Source organism: Mus caroli, chromosome 16 (assembly GCF_900094665.2).
Source record: "Mus caroli chromosome 16, CAROLI_EIJ_v1.1, whole genome shotgun sequence".
Taxonomy (NCBI): domain Eukaryota; kingdom Metazoa; phylum Chordata; class Mammalia; order Rodentia; family Muridae; genus Mus; species Mus caroli.
The window spans coordinates 2,050,272-2,069,906 of record NC_034585.1 but is presented as its reverse complement, the minus strand read 5'-3'; the positions used below and the strand labels follow the sequence as shown (position 1 = coordinate 2,069,906).

Below are 19,635 nucleotides of genomic sequence, written 5' to 3'. Positions count from 1 at the left end.
CACACACACACACACACACACACACACACATGCATGTGTGCACACATAAAATAAACCAAATGGAATAAAACTTTACAAAATTAAAGAATTAAATAAGCAGTATCATCCTCTGTAACATAAATAGGATGGTGTCCTGCCTCTGTGAGTGGAAACTTATTAAATAAGGCCACTCTCCTGGAACTCTTATTGTATCTTCCATGAGCTGATTTCTATGAAAAGAAAGAGAACCGTCATCACACTGATAGCTGATGTGGCTTTGAAATGTCAAGGAGCTGCTCTGAGGTTGTGCTTTCTCTAATGCTGGTATCTGACCTTGGCCTTGGCTCTTCTGACACCTGTAGGGTAACTGCTCTCAGTTGGTTTAAGTCCTTCATGAACTTGCCCACCCCACCACGTTACATGTCCAGTGTCCCTTCTGCTTTTCGGTCCCAAGGCCAGAACTGGACAATCTGTTTGCATGTCCCCCATGGACCCTTCCCTCTGTAATTCGTTTCCTCATTAGAACTTCACTTTCCTTGCCAAGCCAGCTTGCCTAATCTCATGTCAACTCTGCCGCCTCTAATTATTGCAGTATAATTATTTTTCCTTAACAAAGAAGATAAAACTAATCATAACATCTTTTTGTAAGCCTCCAAGAGTCATGCTTAAATTACCTCACTGATTTGAAAACCCCAGCAAGCAAATAGGAAATAATTATACTTTTATGTGGGTCGAGACTGACATCTTGCCAGATACCCACTAAATTCTACAGAAACAATAGGTCACAAGTAGATGAATGACTTTGCCTGAAAATTCTCCAGTGTGCCATGGGCCATTTTCTGCACATATGAGGTATTGGGGTCAGTTGGAAGGACTTGGGGGATCAAGGATGTGGCCAGCAAGCCCACAAGCCATACTGTTCATAGAGAAGTCACTAGTATGATGAAGTAGAAGCTGTTTCTGAGCCAGATGCTTCCTGGAGGCTGTGTTCCATGTAGGTGTGTGCATCAGTGGGACAGAGAGAACCACTGTCTTCTTAGTTGACTATTTTGTTGTAGTGACAAAAGGCAGCGTAAGGGAGAAGGGCTCATTCTGACTCCTGGTACATGGGATAGACTCCACTGTGGGTGGAGGAGGATGGCATCAAAAGCTTGAGGCAGCTAGTCACTCTGCATCCAGTCAGGAAGCCAAGCGAGAACTGCTGATTCTCAACTGGCTTCTCCCTTTTACTCATTGATTGAGTCTGGGACCTCAGTCTATGGTATGATTCTGCTCACATTCAAGGTAGGTCTTATCACCTTAGCTAAACCTCTATAGAAACACTCTCCTAGACATGCCTAGAGATGTGTCTCCTAGGCAATTCCAAGTCCAGGTAACAACTGAAATGAACTCTTACCACTATGGAAGCTTTTGTGCACTCACTCTATGTGAAGCAGGTTCCTGGAAATAAACACACATTCTCTCTCTCATCATCCATCATCAGTATGCCCCTCACCTACTTAGATGAAAACACTTATGGTGTGGAATAAGCAGATTGCCATCTCAGCCTCTTGCCCAGAATTCCTCAATAGAATCCAGCACTGGTATACACTGCAGTGGCTGGGATATCAAAGACTCCAGTGCTCCAACTGGCATCCTTGCTCTAAATCCCTCTTCCTGGAGAGGAACTTAGAATGTGCTCAGCACTTCACTGAGTGGCTAGAGATTGAGTGACAGGGACAGTGGCCCAGGAAGGCAGGACTTATTTCAGTATCTGGAGGTCTCTAACTATAGGACTCTGCTGCAACGTAAGACAACAAGAACCTCCTTGCTTGCAGCAGAGAATTCATGATTTACCAGCGACAGTCCACTTTCTCTGTGGTTGCTGGATGCTGTGCAGAGGGAATTCTTCCAGGGATGAGAACAGACATCAGAGAATAAATGAAGGCTCTGGGGAATAGGGTGATCCATGAGATGGGCTAAGAAGATCCATCTGCAGGTGGGTCCTCTTTCTGCCAACATCCCTAGCTCTCACACAAATGATTGATGGCAGGTTTGTTCTCGCAAAACAGGTGCTAAGGCAAAGACCCAACTTCAAGGACTGAACCCTGAAGATGGCTGTGGTCAGGAAAGGGAGCAGGGACATGATCTGCATGTATAGCAAATTACCACTGGAGGGGCAGAACTATAGTTTGACCCACTAGGGCACACTGGCAGCCAGTGTCAGGATGGCCCTCTGCACAGTGGAGAAGGGACCTGCATGCTTACACAGTGTCATTCTTCTCAGACTCCCAAGTTCCCACTTGTAGCCCTCACTGCACATGGGCAATGAAAAGCACCCCTCAAAACATAAAAGAGATATTCTCAGGCAGAGGGATGGATTCTAATGTCTTGAAGCTGAAGTGATGCATATTCCCATGGTAAATACAGGGGCAGGCCATCAATGGAGAGACAAATCCTTTTGTTCTACCCAAGTAACTACTCTGGACAAGTCCCTTCCTTTCAGTGGCCAAGCCCTGATCCAATCAAGTTCATTTTCTCCTTCTGACTCAGCTTCCAGTTATCTTTTATTCTCTCTTCCTGCCTCACCTGTTCTCATGGATGCTTAGAAGAGGTGCCTACTAGGCAGGCCCAGGAGTGCCTGGCAGCCCTTTATCCTACTGAGAGCAGAGGAGTAGATAGGCTGACCTACTCAGCTGTGCATGGAATGAAGAAGAGTGATTTTCACTTGAGATGGTGTTGGTACCAGTGGATGCTACAGTGAGCTACATGAGTATATGGACAATGGAACACTGCCCTTTCCTATATGTAATTGAAATCTGCCTGCCCAAAGTGGGGGTAGGGGAACAGGACCAAGAGAACGAGCCTGTACAGAGTCTCTACCAATTCCACTTGCCTTTCAGTGACTCTTGCACTCAATCCTAGGCTGCTGCATAGAAAGAGCCCTGTGACCCTAGAGAGCAACCAGGGTGGCCTTAAGTGGCAATGCTGGGGATATACACAGGTGGCTGGAGATGGTGATTCTCTGTCAGCTTATTCAGTGGTGAGATTTTATACCTGACCTGGGCATTGCTCTTGGTGAGTGAGCTACCTGTGCAGCCACCTCCTGCAGCTGACTTGTTAGTTTGGTCTCTATTGAGAGAAGCAAGGTTACACAGTTATGTTAGGAGTAGTTTCTAGGGATGCCACCAACCAGTGGGAGGTATGCCTTGTAAACTACACTCCAGGCACAGAAGGTGCCCCACTGCAAGTATGTGGAGCTACTGACAAGGATTGGGGGAGCTTAGGTCCCCTCTCCCCCAGGCACAGCAGCTTTCCTTTATTGTATCTAACAATGGCCTTCCCCGTGGGGTTTAATTCTGTATATCAAAGGGTCCGTGTTAGACAGTCAGAGATGATTTAATACACTTGGGAACAAGCATACAACAGAAATAGTGTATATCGTGCACGTGTGTGTGTGTGTGTGTGTGTGTGTGTGTGTGTGTGTGTGTGTGTGCAGATGCAGGTCTATGCCTACAGAGGCCAGAGGTCAGTCTTGAATGTTATTCTTTAGGTGTGACTCACAGTCTTTTTTAGAGATGGTCTTACTAGGGTCTGGAAACTCACCAAGTAGATCATCTGAGTGTCCAGAGAGCCCCCAGGAATCTGCCTGTCTCCCACCTTATACAGGAACTAAGGACTTTAACTCAAGCTCTCAGGGTAACACTGCAATGCTTTACCAAGAGAACCATCTTCCCAGATTCACACAGAAACTCATCACTCAGGGTTGAGATGTTGAAAGTATAAGGCCAAGGTATAGGTAGGGCCAGCTCCTTCTGAAGGCTGCATTAGAAGCCTGTGCCCTGACTCCCCCAAACCTCTAGCTCTTTTTGGCCATCTCTGGAATTCAATGAAGAATTATTTATCTGACTCTTGCCTTCATTTCCACATAGCCTTTTCTTCCTGTGTTAATCTATGAATAAATGTTCCCTCTACACAAGGAAAGCAGTTGTATTGGGTTAGGGGCCATTCCTGATCCAATATGGCCTCATCCAATTGTATTTTCAATGACCCTAAGTAAGGTTAACTTCAGAGGCACTGGGGGCTAAAACTTCAATGCGAGAAAACTAAATGGATGTGACTTAACATATGAATCATCTGTCAAGGCCAAAACAAGTTAGGTACTAGGTACCAGGCATGACACAAAGCCAGCATCTTTTATGGGTGCCTACCACCTCTCTTCATGGCCAAAACATTTTCACTCATACTTGTGCCAGTGTCCTTGCTGTCACTCAACTTGTCAATCATGTCCCAGTGCAAAGTTGCTGGTGACCATCTACCAGTGTTAGAGTGGATATAGAAAAGATACCTTCTATTGTGTCTGTGGAAAGAGAAGAATTTTCAACAGAGAGTTCCTGAATGTTTGGGTAGAGGCCTGTGTACTTATTTGCTGAAGTTGCTGTGACAAAGCCCACAGATCAGTGTCTTCTACAACAGAGATGATTCTTCTCTTTATAATAGAGCCTGGAAGTCCAAGCCCAGGGTTCTGTGGGGGGGTTTCTCTGAGTTCTCTCCATAGCAGCAGACACTGTCTCTGGTGCACTCCCTTTCCTCCTCCCCTGTGTACCCATGCTCCATTCTCTCTGTATAATGACACCATCCAAACTAGAATAGCCCTGCTTTAGGGTCTTATTGTACCTTATCATTGCCTTAAAGATCTTGTATCCAAAGAGAAGCATGTTCTGAGATGCTGGGTTTAGAACATCAACGTTAGAGCATGGTGTGATATAATCTAATCAAAGGAAAGGAGGCCGTGCCACAGTCAAATCTGTTACCTGACACCCACCCAACACTTAGCTTGTCTCAATTTTTCTCTCTTGGTGGCTTTTGGGGAAATAGGTTTCTTCATTGTTCGTCCCCTGAGGACAGTGGAAAATGCACACTCATCCTGAAACAAAGCTTGCTTCTGAACACCTGTCCCCAAGTGAGGGAGAAGGCTCTGTGGGAACCAGGCACCAGAGTTGAGGAGTGCCTTTGTATTCTGCCAGCTGGACTTACAAGGTAAAGTGGCTTGCAGATTTCTTATTTAATAAATTCCCACAGAAAATTAGTTTTTCACAGTGGGGAGAATTTCAAGGCTTGCTGAGAGGAGCGGGCAGGATCTAATCACTGCTGAGGCTTTGTACATACACCAGGCATCAACGATCTCCGAATGATCCAATTACTCTGCAGAGGCTGGTCTGCCTTACCTGCATACTAATCGGCAGACAAGGGAACAGGAAACAGGCCGGCCTTTCAGGAAGCTCCAGACGCACAGGGCTCCCTTGCTGACCTTCTGCCAATTATGCTCATCTCTATTCTATTAGCTCATCCTTTGCCCAAAGGTGACATATGTCTGGCTTTAGAGGCACATGCTGCCTCTACCAACCTCCAGCAGCAAGGAAAGATGGTACTGGCTCCAGCAAGTGCAGGCAGGGTCACTCCTGAACCTTGAGACTCCTGTGGTCTATTTTGACTGCTGATGAGGACTGTTTTTTCGTCAGCTGGGTCCTTTCCTACCTCCTTCCTATCCACTTACTTTTCATTTGCTTCTGTCTAAATGACAGTGGGTGTTTTGTGAGCTAAGTGGAAAAGAGAACTATCCAGTGAGCATTTCCAATAATTATTTCCTTTTCCACAGGTATGTGAGCATCAGGAAGACAAGGGGATGCCAGGCACAGTTCCCAAAGAAGGGCAGAGTGAGGTGCAACGGGGAGGCCATGTTTAGCGGTGGGGTGGGTGGAAAACCGGCGTTCCAGAAAGATGGAAGGGCAGAGAGATGTAGAGACTACCCTGGTCCACCTTGATGTTAGGTAACTTCTTCCAAAGGAAAGCTGAGTTTGGTTCTAGGAAAATAGCTTCATAAACTGCTGAATGCATTCAGACATGAGTTTTGATCCCAGGTATCCATCCAAAATGCCAGGTGTGGCAGCCCAGAGTGAACACAAGTGACCCCAGCACTGAGGAAGCAGGGAGAGAAAGATCCCTGGCACTTTCTGGCAGCCAGCCTAGGTGCATCTACAAGTTCAAGGTTCGGTCAGAGACTCTGTCTCAAAACTAAGACAGAGTGACAGAGACAGAGGAGGTCACCTGACAATGATTTCTGAGGTCACCTGACAATGATTTCTAACGGCTACACTCACCTCTGTATACATATATACACACAGCCATACCCATGAGTGCATACAATGCATACACTACACTTACAAATGTGCAGATTTTTAGCCTTTATTTTCTATTAAAGAGTATATTTCACAAATACAATATTCACCCATATGCACATCCCATACAAGTAATAAACCATCTCAAAGAATTGTAACAGTAGTCTACGGACCCAGTGCCCTCTGTGATAGATGCCTAGAATACCCAATGAAGAGATTTAGAATGTTCTGGGAGAGGCCTATGGAGATTTATCAATTTGCTGAAGTTGGGTCAAAGTCACACAGACTGATAGCTTTAACAACAGAAATAATTTTCTTATTACAATGGAGACTGGAAGGCCAACATCCAGCTCCAACAGAGTGTTCTTGCTCTTGAGCCCTCTCCAGGCTCCATGGGTTTAAGAGCAGGCTGGGAAGGCAGAAGCTTGAGGATTTTTGTAGGTGGTAAAAGCTTTCTGTGTTGTGTTTAAAGACATGCCAGAGCAGACCATGGGATTGGAATGGAAGAGAGTGCGCAGGAATGGGAGACAGGCTTAATGAAGTCCTTCATACAGCAAAAGTACAAAATACAATGAGGAGAAATTACTGCAGAGACTGACTCCATAGCATTATTCTAAGAGAAATATGAGGCTTGGAATTTTTGGAGCTTCAGTTCCAATTCTGCTTGTACCATTCATCAACTACAGATTGTGAAAATGTATACAGACTGTTTTTGAACCTCTGTTTAGTCATCCAGGTTAGTACTTCTGCACTTATCTTAGCCCAAAACACCCTGGAATAAAATACTTGACATTGGGCTGCCATGGATGAGGCCATGAGCCCTTTCTACTGCTTTCAGTTTAAATGCAATGGTCACAAGCAATAGGTGGCCACCATATTGGTTAGCACACCTGAAAAGGCACATCTACATGAACCATAATTGAAACAATGCCAGATGGGCTTGCATTTCATCCTTAGATTATAACACACCATAGCTAGCTCCACATAGGCATGACTATTTATCAGGATAAGATGACCTATGAGAGGCTATCCCAGCAGTAAAGACATCAGACAACTAGGGCTTGGCAACTGAACAAGACACAAGAGTGACAATTGAAGTCGATTGAAATCAATGACAATGAAGAGGCTAGCACAGGCATGAGGAAGTCTCAGTCTACAGGCTTCAGATAAGATAAGGAGAGAGAGAGAGAGAGAGAGAGAGAGAGAGAGAGAGAGAGAGAGAGAGAGAACCAGTGCAGCCCAGTCAATGCTGAGATATGAGACTTAATCCATGCATGCCTCACTTTCTCCTGATACCAGCCACAGCAGCAGAGGAGGAGGCAAGGATCCTGTGTCCCCAAAGTGATGATGATTAGGAGTCTCTTTCTCCTGTATCTTATGTTCCTCCCTAACGGACCCCAGCACTGTCAGACTCTTCCAGCAAGAAGGTGTTTGTCTCTTTCTTTTGTCCCCCAGGTCCCCAAACTGTGGAGATTCCAATCTGGCTGTGATCTTTCAGGAAGAAGACACTAACTTGACATTCTTCCTATTGACTTTTCCTCTTGTGACTCCCTTGGAGCTCAGGAGCCTGACGCTTGCTCCCCAAGAACTCCATATTACTTGCTAAGGAGAAATGATTTGTTTTTGTCCCGTTGGCTGCTTTAAAGGACACAAACAAATTGCTGGGCTGGAGGCTTGTACTTGGGAGAATATAGATATGGAGATGTCTGCATGGGCTGAGAGCAGGGAGGCTGTGATGAACGAGCCTGCACCAATGTCTCCTGGTGGACTTCCCGTCGGGGCAGGAGGGTCAGAGGAGGAAATGAAATCTCCACCTACTTATGCATAGGTACTGAAATGAAAGTCTGTACAGAAATACCACTGTTTGGAAAAATTGGCTTTTGCTTTCTGTCTGAATTAGTGCATGCAATTCTTTATACCTGGAAAACACACCCTCTTCTCTTCACTCTCTTTGTTCAGAAACTCACACATCCATGAATCAATCAATAGGGCATGGAGCATCTACCCTGTGTATAGCATTGTGCTTGAAGCTGGGCACCTCTCAGTGACAGCATCCCATGCCAGACAGACATGGTGGTGCATGTGTACTGTAAACAGACTCAGAGACAGAGGTGTGAGGATTATAATATTGAACCCAGTCCATGCTATATATTAAGAACACAAAAAGGAGAATGCCACATTTTCACTCCAGTCCTGAAATTTAGAACAAACTTAGATATTAGTCATTAGACAACCCCAATAAAGGTACCACTACAAGCTAGGCTAATGTTGTAGAGAGCCCTTCTTCCCTAAGAGCATGCTCATTCACATGTATCCCAGCTGTGGTGATACAAGGGGGTATTTATAGACCCACCAGGTGCCCAACACCAGAATGATGTCTGGTTCTTTCCTTTTGATTCATTTGCTCCATGAAACCCAGTAGGTTCAGAAGACTTGCCAGCTTTCTCCTTGACAAAAGAGCTATGGTTTCAGCTTACTACAGTATCTGCCATTAACTTTTTAAAAATGTGCCTGCCCATCTCTCAAATGTCCTATCATCCTCTCTGAGACATAGGTGACATCTTAGGAGAAAGGTCAGAATGGAAGTATGAAGCCAAAGAACGGGCTGGAGTGCTGTAGAATGCTGTCTTTCAGGCACACTGTGGCTGCGATAGTCTTGAACTTAGAACAACTGCCTATGAGCTACACAAAATCTGGCATGGTGATGGCCTGCCATGCAGGATGGGAGTGCTCCCATGTAGGACAGAGGTGTTCTTGGTGCTGAACTCCTCCTATAGGTAGTGAATGGTTAATGAGGGAGGAGGAGACATTTTCTCACACTGATCCACACACTGGTAAGATGCCTACATTTTGACGAATAATCCCTCACTCGTGTACCTGTAAGAAACCCTAATGAAGTGCATTGGCTCACTTTTTTAAAAAAGAAAGACAAAAAGAAAAGAAAAGAAGAGAAGAGAAGAGAAGAGAAGAGAAGAGAAGAGAAGAGAAGAGAAGAGAAGAGAAGAGAAGAGGAAAGAGAAGAGAAGAGAGAGAAAGAGAAAGAGAAGAGAAGAGAAGAGAAGAGAAGAGAAGAGAAGAGAAGAGAAGAGAGAGAAAGAGAGAGAAGAGAAGAGAAGAGAAGAGAAGAGAAGAGAAGAGAAGAGAAGAGAAGAGAAGACAAGAGAAGAGAAGAGAAGAGAAGAGAAGAGAAGAGAAGNAGAAGAGAAGAGAAGAGAAGAGAAGAGAAGAGAAGAGAAGAGAAGAGAAGAGAAGAGAAGAGAAGAGAAGAGAAGAGAAGAGAAGAGAAAAGAAGAAAAAAGATGTGAAAATAGAAGAGAGACTGGTTGGAAAGAAGATAGTTATCATGAGAGTGGGGGAGAACAAGAAATGCTACAGGGGGTGACTGAGAACACGTATGAAAATGCTATATATCCTCATGTATGATTAATGCATTTAAAACCACTTTTCAAAAGCTTTGGACACAAATTCTTGTCTGTCTTCTACCTGGATGGAAAAAATTCAGAGATGAATTTTTCAGTCTTTCTGTGCTTTAAACTATTCATCTGCAAAGTGGTGTCATAAATTGCATCTACACACATGTGAAAATTTTCATTGCAATTTTTCACATAGGTTAACCCCCCCTAAAAAACACCTGCTACTGTTGAACCCTATTGCTGACCCTCCCTCTTGGAAGGCGGGCTGTACTCTGGCCTCTGACTTCTCTATCATTCTCTAGAAAAAGGTCTAGATATTTCATGCATAAACAGCAAAGTTAGAACCTTGCTCCATAATGCACTAGAAATGTTTCTTAAATTCCTGCTATCTTAAAGAATTATGAAAAGAATCCATTGGCATCTGGGGAGATGGATTGCTTGGAGAAATACTTGTCTTGTAAGCATGAGGACTTGTTTGATGCCAAAACTCAAGTGAAAAGTAAGACATGGTGGTGCACACCTGTAATCTCAGGGCTGAGGAGGTAGAGTATGAAGGCATGTGTACCTGCCCATATATGAACATGTACATGCATACACACACACACACAGAGAGAGAGAGAGAGAGAGAGAGAGAGAGAGAGAGAGAGAGAGAGAGAGAGAGGCAGACAGACAGACAGACACAGAAGCACAGAGACATAGAAACAGAGACAGACATAGAGAGAAGGAAAAAAAGGAAAGGAAGGAAGGGAAGGAGACCACCTAGAGTCACAAAGCTCAAACAGGTAACATTGCAATGTACAAGGAGGAATTAAAGGTATCTCAACAAAAGGCACAATTTACTGTTAGGTAGCTGTATCTCTGAGTTGTATATGACCACTGCAATCCTGAAGCAGGTAGCTGTGATCACCCACATCACACTTTCCCAAGAGTGGCCTACTAACTTATCCTCTTAAAACAGGGGTGTCATTAGTCTCTCACCTGCAATTCCAGCCACCCATCCCTTCTAGCTCTACAGCTCCACTTGTCTTGGGTGGGAGCACTAAAACATGTAGCAGGTGGAAACCGACCCAGGGTGGAAACTCCAATGTTGCAGCTCTTATGACCAATGCTGTGTTGGGTTGTCACTTATGCTGGAATGGAGTAGACAGTTATTGTACTTGTGTGGTGCAGCTGAGATTCACCTATGACTCCCTACTCTGTGAAGGTTCCCATAAACTCACTGGTTCACCATGATGGCCTCTCATAGAATCCTTTCTTTGGTATGTTGGTCCCCTCTCTAACAATAACAGATGCTTCTTAGCACTTGGGCAGGAGAAGTGATGTAACATGTATTGGTTGCCTTTGGGTATACTCTCACATACTGCTATGATAGGACTGAAAACAGAAGTTGGGAGAGTGTGGTAGTTTTGATAAAAATTCCCCCCATAGGCCCATAGAGAAGGGCAATATTAGGTTGTATAGCCTTGTTGGAGTAGGTGTGGCTCTGTTGGAGGAAGTGTGACAGGGTAGGCTTTGACATCTCAGAAGCTCAAGCCATGCCTAGTTATCGACTGATTTTTCCTCCCCCACTCCCCCCCCCCCGGCTGTTTTTGCCTGCTGCTTGCGAGTCAATATGTAGAACTCTGGTCCTTCAACACCATGTCTGCCTGCATGTTGCCATGTTTCCCACAATGATAATAATGGACTAAATCTCTGAACTGTAAGCCAAACACTATTAAATGTTTTCCTTTATTAGAGTGGCTGTGGTCATGGTCTCTATTCACAGCAATATAACAATAAGATTGGAACAGCAATGATTCTTCTCCAAACTGAATATTACATAGGCAAAGACCACCCTGGGCTCAGCACTGTCCCAGGTTCTGAAGTGCATGCTCACCAGCTTTCTTATTTTCTAGTAAGTGAACCAAACCTCGAGGGTTGCCTGCTCTTTATTTTCCCACATTTTGTGCATTCAAAGCTGGTGTTCCAAAATAACAGTGATATTCCTGCATGTTTCCCATGAGGTAACAATGATATGAATGTGAAATATTAAACACTGAATACCTGAGAGTTTGGAGGAGGATAGTAGAAAAGGAAGGGGCCAAATGCTCTGCTTCAAAGTGCTGTGTGGATTTTCAGTGGTGTCAAGTGACCTTTGTGCATCGTGGAAAGGAGTTGAGGCTGGGACGATAGGCTCCACTGGGAAAGGGTTTGTCATGTGCTGTGATTTGAGTGAGAAACACCTCTGCAGAGACTCATGTATTTGAACTCCTGGTCCCCATTGGTGGTGGTGTTTAGGAAGGTTATGGGTAGGAAGATTTCAGGAGGTTGAGTCTTGCCTGAGGAAGCACTTGATGATGGGTGGCTTTGAGATTTTAGAGCCTGTCTCCCCCTCTCTGTGTTTCCTGTGTGCAGAAGAAATGTGATCACTGTGTTTTCCGACTATCAAGCCAGCCTCACACTGCTGCTGCCTGCCTTCTCTGCCATGATAGACTGTATTTCTCTGTTACTATAAACCTTATAAACCCTTTCTTTCCAGGTCTGCTTCTCAATCAGGGAATTCTGGCATCTCAATATACAAGCAGCCACACAAGCATGAGGTCCTGAGCTTTGTTTCCTGGGACCCACACAAAAGCTAGGCACACATGGAGTACATGCCTCCACCCCACACTGGAGAGGGAGGCAGAGAGAGTGGAAACCCTAAGAATGGCTGGTTAGCCTTTCTAGATGAACTGGAGAACTACCAACAATATCCAGTCCTTCCTTACAAAAGACCCAGTCCAGAGAGGCTGGAATATGGTACCTTCTCCAAGTGGAAACCATTGCCTGCATCTCCTCCTGTGTACAAATCTTGGCCAGCAGCAGGAGAGTGAAAGATCCTGGCCCCTTACCTCCGTATGAGACAAACATTACATTGATATTTGCACTTAAGAGTCCCCTGGCCTCTCCTGGTGCTCCTTCTACAGCTAGAACCCTCTGAGTTCTTGCTCAGTCATTTTCCTCTCTTTTTTCTTACCCATGTGTGAATTTTCATTTGTGTGTGTGTGTGTGTGTGTGTGTGTGTGTTCACTTGTAGGAGGTGTTTGTGTAGGTAGGGAGTGTGGATAGAAACCAGAGATCAACCATAGATGTCACTCCTTAGGAGCTTCCCCCTCATTTTCAGGAAAAAGTCTATCTCTCAGATCTGAGGCTTACTGGCCACACTAGTCCCTCTCCTTTTCCTTAGCACTGGAAGTCAGGCCTTAGAGACTGAGCCATCTCACAGTCCTTGTTCTTTCTTTATGTCTCTTTCAGCCTCCTTCTCCAAAGAGCAGTGAATCCTCCCTTTGCTGCTGCATTTAAGGATATCTGGCCTACAATGGGGCATTCTGCACAATGATGATCTGTATCCAGATCCTCCTGCCCTAGAATATAACTGCAGCTTTCCCATTCTCTTTGATTTAGAAACATTTCTAGTAAATGGTGATCATACCTTGAAGTCAAAGTGAAGGTTTAACAGAACAATAAAAGGGCTCTTGGGTTACTACCAGAAAGCTAGCAATACCTACCTTGTACTGGATGTGTGTCTCGGGTGTTTAACATATGTTATACCATTTAATCCTTCTCACAACCCTACAAAATGACACTTCATCATGGTAAACAAGGAAGTGATGAAATCAACAAGAGGCAGCTTTACTCAGAGTCACAGAACACGTTGACTGTTGAAATGTCACACCGTGTTGTTGTCATCCCCAAAGCTGCTTTCTATGCATCAGGCCACACTGGTCCCCTCTCCAACTCAAGAAGAATGGAAATAGAGTTGCCAAGCTATCACTTCAGAATAAAACAAAGAGGGCCCCTCAGCCTTGCTATTTCAAGCACATATATTTTCCTCTTCAATGACAAAGAGGTTGGCACTTGCTGGAGCCCTGCTATGAGTTGACTGAGATCCAGCTCCAGCTTCCAGGGCTCAACAGGGAAATCTAATATCTGAGGCAGATAACGTAATGGACGGTGAGTCACCTCTTGCCTGGGATTCTCTGAGCTCCAGCCTTGTATTAAGTTAGGAAGACAGGCACCTGGACCACATTGCTTTCAGTCCCTTAGGAAACCGCCTTAACTAAGTTAAGATTTAGCATTGTGACCTCAGCATTGGCAACAGACAGGGTCAGGAAATGCTGGGGTTATGATTCTTTTGTTTGAGATACTGCATTTCTATTCTGAAATACATTCCTTAAATGTGAGTCCCCTCCTTCTAAACGTTCAGTGCTTGTGGATGTTCACGTAGGCAGATTCTTTACTTCTTACTGTGTACTATGGATCATGGGATCTCATGTGTTGTCTTTTTTTCTTTCTTCAGGGGATCATGGGATTATTTTAGTGCTCTGATGGGTATAAGATCTCTTTCAAGTGCCTTTTCAGCGTAAATGTCTCTAAACTGGTTTTTGAAGCATTTTGTGTCAGTTGCCTTTGACTGTATCAGATCAACTCAATTTTTAAAATGGGGATAGTGAAAGGGAAAAGGTACATCAGAGTGGGGTTGCAGGGAACATGTGGAAAAAGAGAGCTCTCAGATTTCAATATTAGATATACAAGATGGATGCTAAAGCCAGACATAGATAAACACAAATACAGAGATGAGATAGATAGATAGATAGATAGATAGATAGATAGATAGATAGATAGATAGATAGATGATAGACAAGCAGATAGATGGATAGATAGATAGATAGATAGATAGATAGATAGATAGATAGATAGATAGAATAGGATACATGATACATAATAGAGAGTCCCAGAAAGCATCTATCTTCCCAGTGCTATCACCATGACTACCATCATTAATAAATCCACTAACATCTTCATCTGATGACCACCATGGCCTCCTAGTGCAGCCCAATTTTCAGATTTTGTTTCCCCTTGCTTTTCCTTCAGACCTACATGTTGTAGTCACATTTGTCTACAGAGTGCCTAATAAGTCTTGTGCATTCTACAATGCCCTGTGCTGAGTTCTCATTTACAGCACTTCATGGCAAAACAGCAAGTGCTCCATTGCTTCTTTCCATTGACTTATGAGCACCATCATCTTCATCATCATGATAAGCACCACCATCATCATCACTATTTCATTCAGCATCATGACCACCACTATCATAATCCCAGTGGTTCGCTTTAAATGCCAACTTTCTACAACCTAGACTCACCTAAGAAGATATCTCAGTTGAGGAATTGTGTAGACTCCTGCGACCATGTCAGTGGAGGATTGCCTTGAGATCTGGATGATGTAGAAAGACCCAGCCCATTACAAGCAGCATCGCACCGTTTGCTTATTTTTGATCCCCAGATTATATAATAGTAGCAAAAGACAACTCAGCAGCTAGAAGGCAGGAAGTATGGGCACATGCATTGCTCTCTGATCTTGACTACAGACAGGATGTGACTAGCTGCAGGAGTTTCCTCCTTGACTTCTCCTTGATGGTGAATTGTAATGTGGAACTGTGTGAGAAGTTGCTTATTGTCAGGATGTATTATCACAGACAGGGAAATGAAACTAGACCAATAGTCATCACTTTTATCATCATTCTTCATCATACCAGAAACTTAATGAGCACAAGCCCACCTTAATAATTGCAATGATTTAAGATGTTCTTCTTACTTTAAAAACAAAGGTGTTAGACGTAATAAGGTGTAATCATGCCATGGCCAACCAGAGGATAAGCAACACAAACAGGATTCCAAACCAATCTGCTTTTAGTCACACTTAAGCTCCGAGTTCCCAAGAGGTTGATCTGTTGACCTCTGTCAAGTATTTGGCCAAGCCTTCCATTCTCAGGGATACCAGCCAAGCCAGCACATAATAGTGCAGCTGCTCCTGGTCCTTCCTCCTCATCCCATGCTGTCTTTCCTGTTTTCCTTTCTCTGCATTCACTTCAAGCATCTGCCATGGTACGCTGTGCTTACCATTCACTGTGTGTCTGCTCTAATGTAAACTCTGTAGAAGAAGAGCAACATTATGTTCACTGATGTTCTGTTTAGTGATGGTATAAACGTATATTCAAGACACCTGTGAGGTGGCATTGGTTGGCAGAGTGCTTGCCTCCCATGCACAAAGCCTTGGGTTAAGTTGATCCCCAACATCACATAAAAGTGGCCAGAGTGGAACACACTGGTAGTCTTAGTATTGAGTAGATGGAAGGAAAAGAATCAGAAGTTCAAGGCCAACCTCAGCAACTTGAAGGTCAACCTGGACTATAGGAGCCACTGTCTCAAAACTAATTATGACACCACATTCTCTCTGAATCATTACCCTGGGAGCCTGGCATGTACTACTAAAGAAGAGACAAGTGGAAATCTACTCCCAGTTAAAAAAATGTGCACTTCTTCTTTAGTCTCTCCAACAAAGTAGCCTCCAGCCTTGTGCCAATGTGCGCTGTTCCCAGAATCCCTTGAAACAGGGTGGATAGCTATGGATTTTTCCTTAAAGTCAAAGTAACAGCTGGCTCCATCTGGTTTTCGAACACCAGAGCTCGTTGTTTCACCTCAGCATAGCCTCAAGAACCACTGCCCCTATTGATCTTCCCTAATGCGCCCACATTTCATTCACCTGAGAACCCTACATTAATCCAGACCCTACCCTTCCTAGGCATAGAGCCAAGCTGGAAGGTTTCTCAGCCCACTGGAAACTGATGTCCTCTGGTGCTCCCCCACCTGGCAGTGAGGTGGGCAGGGCCCCTCTACCATTTTACCTCCTCATGCATCCAATTAAGTGGGTTCATGGTGATGGGGAAATGTTGGCTGTTTCCTTGACAGCAAATACCCAAACTGACTGAAACAATTAGTTTGTCTATTTTAAAACTGAATTCCAATGCTTCCATGGCAACCAAAGTTATTAAAAGATGTAAATTAAAGTGTTGCACAGGAATGATGGCTTGGCAAGAAAGGCACTTGTTTGGGGGAAATAACACAAAGAACCTCAAGCTAGAGGTGTCTCTGTGCCCCAAAGCACTTTACAGTCATGGGAGGGGCAGTCCTACCCATGGGACCTCAAGTGCCCTTGGCTTCTATCTCCGCCTCATATCCAGGATACAGGCCTATCACACATGTGAGAGTGACAAGGGGCTTTACATTTCTGAAGGCCTAGGAGGAGATCTGGGGAGGGTACAGAGGTAGCAGAGCCAGTCTTGATATGCAGCCAGCTTGATGCCCAGTAATAATGACATGCTATTGATGTGTGTTTGCTGGCCTTACTCTGAGCTACTTGCATGCATTCTCTCACTGCATGTGACAGGATCTCAGTTCATTCACATTTCACAGATGGAGAAATAGAGACCCAGCCAAGCAAAGCAACTGAAGTAGTCACACTGTCTATAAGCCACAGACCTGGGATTGAAATTGTACCTAAGGGACCATATTCAATTTTTAGAGTGAGTGACAAATTCTGTAGAATAAGATGGGGTTTTTTCCTTGTTTGAAACCTGCTGCAATTCTAGACAAGTATTCTAGCCCAAAGTAACATCTCTAAATCTCATTCTGTTTGGTTGAGCCCAAATCTCATGTAGCCCTGGATAGCCACACACTCAGTATGCAGACAGGATGGCCTTGAACTGCAGGTCCTCTTTCCTCCCTCTCTCCAATGCTGCACCAGCACACCTGGTTGATGTGATGCTGGGAACTGAGCCCTGGCCTTTGTGAGTGCTAGACCAGCACTTGACAGCTGAGCTGATTCACCACTAACATATACCATTCTGTGGCCATGATCTCTGTTTTACTTTTATCTTTAGAGACAGAGTCTCACCAAGTTGTGCAGTCTAGACTTGAACCCATGCAGGCCTTGAACTTGTGGATGCTTCTGTTTCAGACTCTACTTACTGGGATTACAGATGTTCCACCAGCTCAACTTCTCTCTACCTTTTGATGATCCTATGTGCCAGTGTTTGGTAACAAACTTAAACGCTCAAATAAGTGTGGATCTGACTGTGCTCCCTTCCATGTGGGCATTCTGCAAAGCAAAAGATCTGAATGAGGTGACCTCTGGTGACTTCTTGGGATATTTGTTGTCGGTGAAACTGGAATCAGTTTATCCTCCCATAGCAGTTTCCAAAAATCGGGTTTCAACGCACTAGCTTGGGAAGAGTGGGTACTTTGTGTATCTGGCAGGCAGGATGGGGTAGGGAGACTATTCAACACTATTGAATAGTGTTGCTCTCCTACAACAAAGACTGGCCTGATCACAATCTCAACAACCATGACCTGGAGAGCCCATGGTTTATATAAACAACTGGTCAGCTTATGGATGGATGGATGGATGGATGGATGGATGGATGGATGGATCGATGGATCGATGGATGGATGGGTGGATGGATGGATGGGTGGATGACTTGAATAATGAGTCACCCTCCAATTAACAACCCAATGGTTTTCTTACATACTAGGTGAGCAGACACCAATTGTATGCTAATGAAAACAGCCACTGTGAACACTTACAACTCCAGAAGCATGTGTCAATCAAGTGTTATTTCCAGCTATCCCAGCATTTCTATTGTAACTTATGATAACAATACAATGAGGACTCCCTGTGCTCTGTGCTAAGTACTTCAAATGAATCCATGTATTTAATCCTCAAGCCCATTGACCAGGACTATGGGAAATAGGGAGACAGAGATGTGAGTTAACTTATCCCTGTAACCCAGTTACTAAGAGAAAGAGTTCAGAGAAGGAGGTTCAGAATGCCCCAGAGTGCCTGGCACCCAGCAGATATCCCATGAGGGAATGTTTATTGATGAATACATAAGAAAGAAAACACTTCCTGCTAATAAAATATACTTCCTTATTTGAGCTTTCAGAATGAGTTTCCCTGGGAAACATTAGCACAGAGAAGATTCTGCAATTGAACAGAGTTGAGAACTCAAATTAAGACAGGCATCTTCTGGGGCCCTGAGCTGTGTCCCAAACATTCCGAGCATCACTTTGAGGACAGAAAAGAGATCTTTTAAAAAGTTGGCATTTGACGTCTTTTTCTGCATCCCCTCTGATTCTGTTCCCTTGGCACAGGTTGCAAAAGTTCACGTTTTCAACTAACATTTTTCTGATGCTTTTCTTAACCTTCTGAGTTGTTATTTCACTAGCAACTTCCCTTTGGGGGCATCTGATGGCAGAACGTATGATTTAAGGGAGGAATGTATTTGAATCTGATTTTTTAAGCCTGTAGGAGTCTGCTGTGACATTCTGGGTAAGAACAAGACTTTATGCTGATGCATGTGACATCTCTCTAATGATGTATGAAGTCTCTCTAGAGTGGCAGACCTCTGAGTGGGCAGAGAGAAACACAGCAGGAAACCTGCTGCAATCCAGTGTACTGTAGCTGCCATCTTCCTCTCAGAAGTGAGAAAGATGGAAAGACCTGGAAACTTCTCTGTTTGAAGGATACTCATCCATGAGGGACCCAGATACCATCTGTCTTAACAAGCAGTCACTGCAAGATCAAGAGTGACTGAAACCTGACATGTAGGCTCTTGAGGTGGTGATTCTAAGTCACCTTATCACTTGGAACAAATGACTTAACAAACCCCACCCCTAGTGACTTGTGGGTGAAGCTACTGGAACCTTGGCACAGTATAGCCTAGCAAAATGGGAAGAGGATTTTCTTTCCAATCCAGGGATACACTGAGCTACAGGGGGACCTCAGCCCCAACACAGCCTTTCCCAGTCCAGAATCGCTGTGCTGCAGGGGACCACACCCTCAACACAGCCTTCTTATAAGCAGCTGCTCAACTACTTTTCCTTCCTCTTATGTATTAGGTTACAAATTTACCAGATAACTGAGTCAAGATACAGCAAGAGAAGCTTTCTGAGAAAGACCACGGAAGAGGAACAGAAAGAATACAAGAGCTAGAGGAAGAGTTAGAGTCTTGTAGAACACTGCCCTCCAGGCATGATCTGCCTCTGTACCTATGAACTGTCAGCAGCTGTGATTAGATTACCTGCCTTGGCCTGCACAATTGGACCTGTCGATATCCCATCGTAAAGAAGAGAGGGAACGATGAAACCCCATCCCTCCATGAAGATTCACAGGCAGTGTGAAGTAAGTAGAAGGAAGAGCCCAACACAACACACACACACACACACAC

The 19,635-nt window shown here is 44.4% G+C and overlaps 1 protein-coding gene across 1 annotated transcript in view; it reads right to left on the bottom strand.

The window, feature by feature from the left end:
- Positions 1-19,635, bottom strand: part of Rbfox1 (RNA binding fox-1 homolog 1) — a 1,640,850-nt gene that overhangs the window by 1,601,261 nt on the left and 19,954 nt on the right. The gene's annotated exons all lie outside the window — the stretch shown is intronic.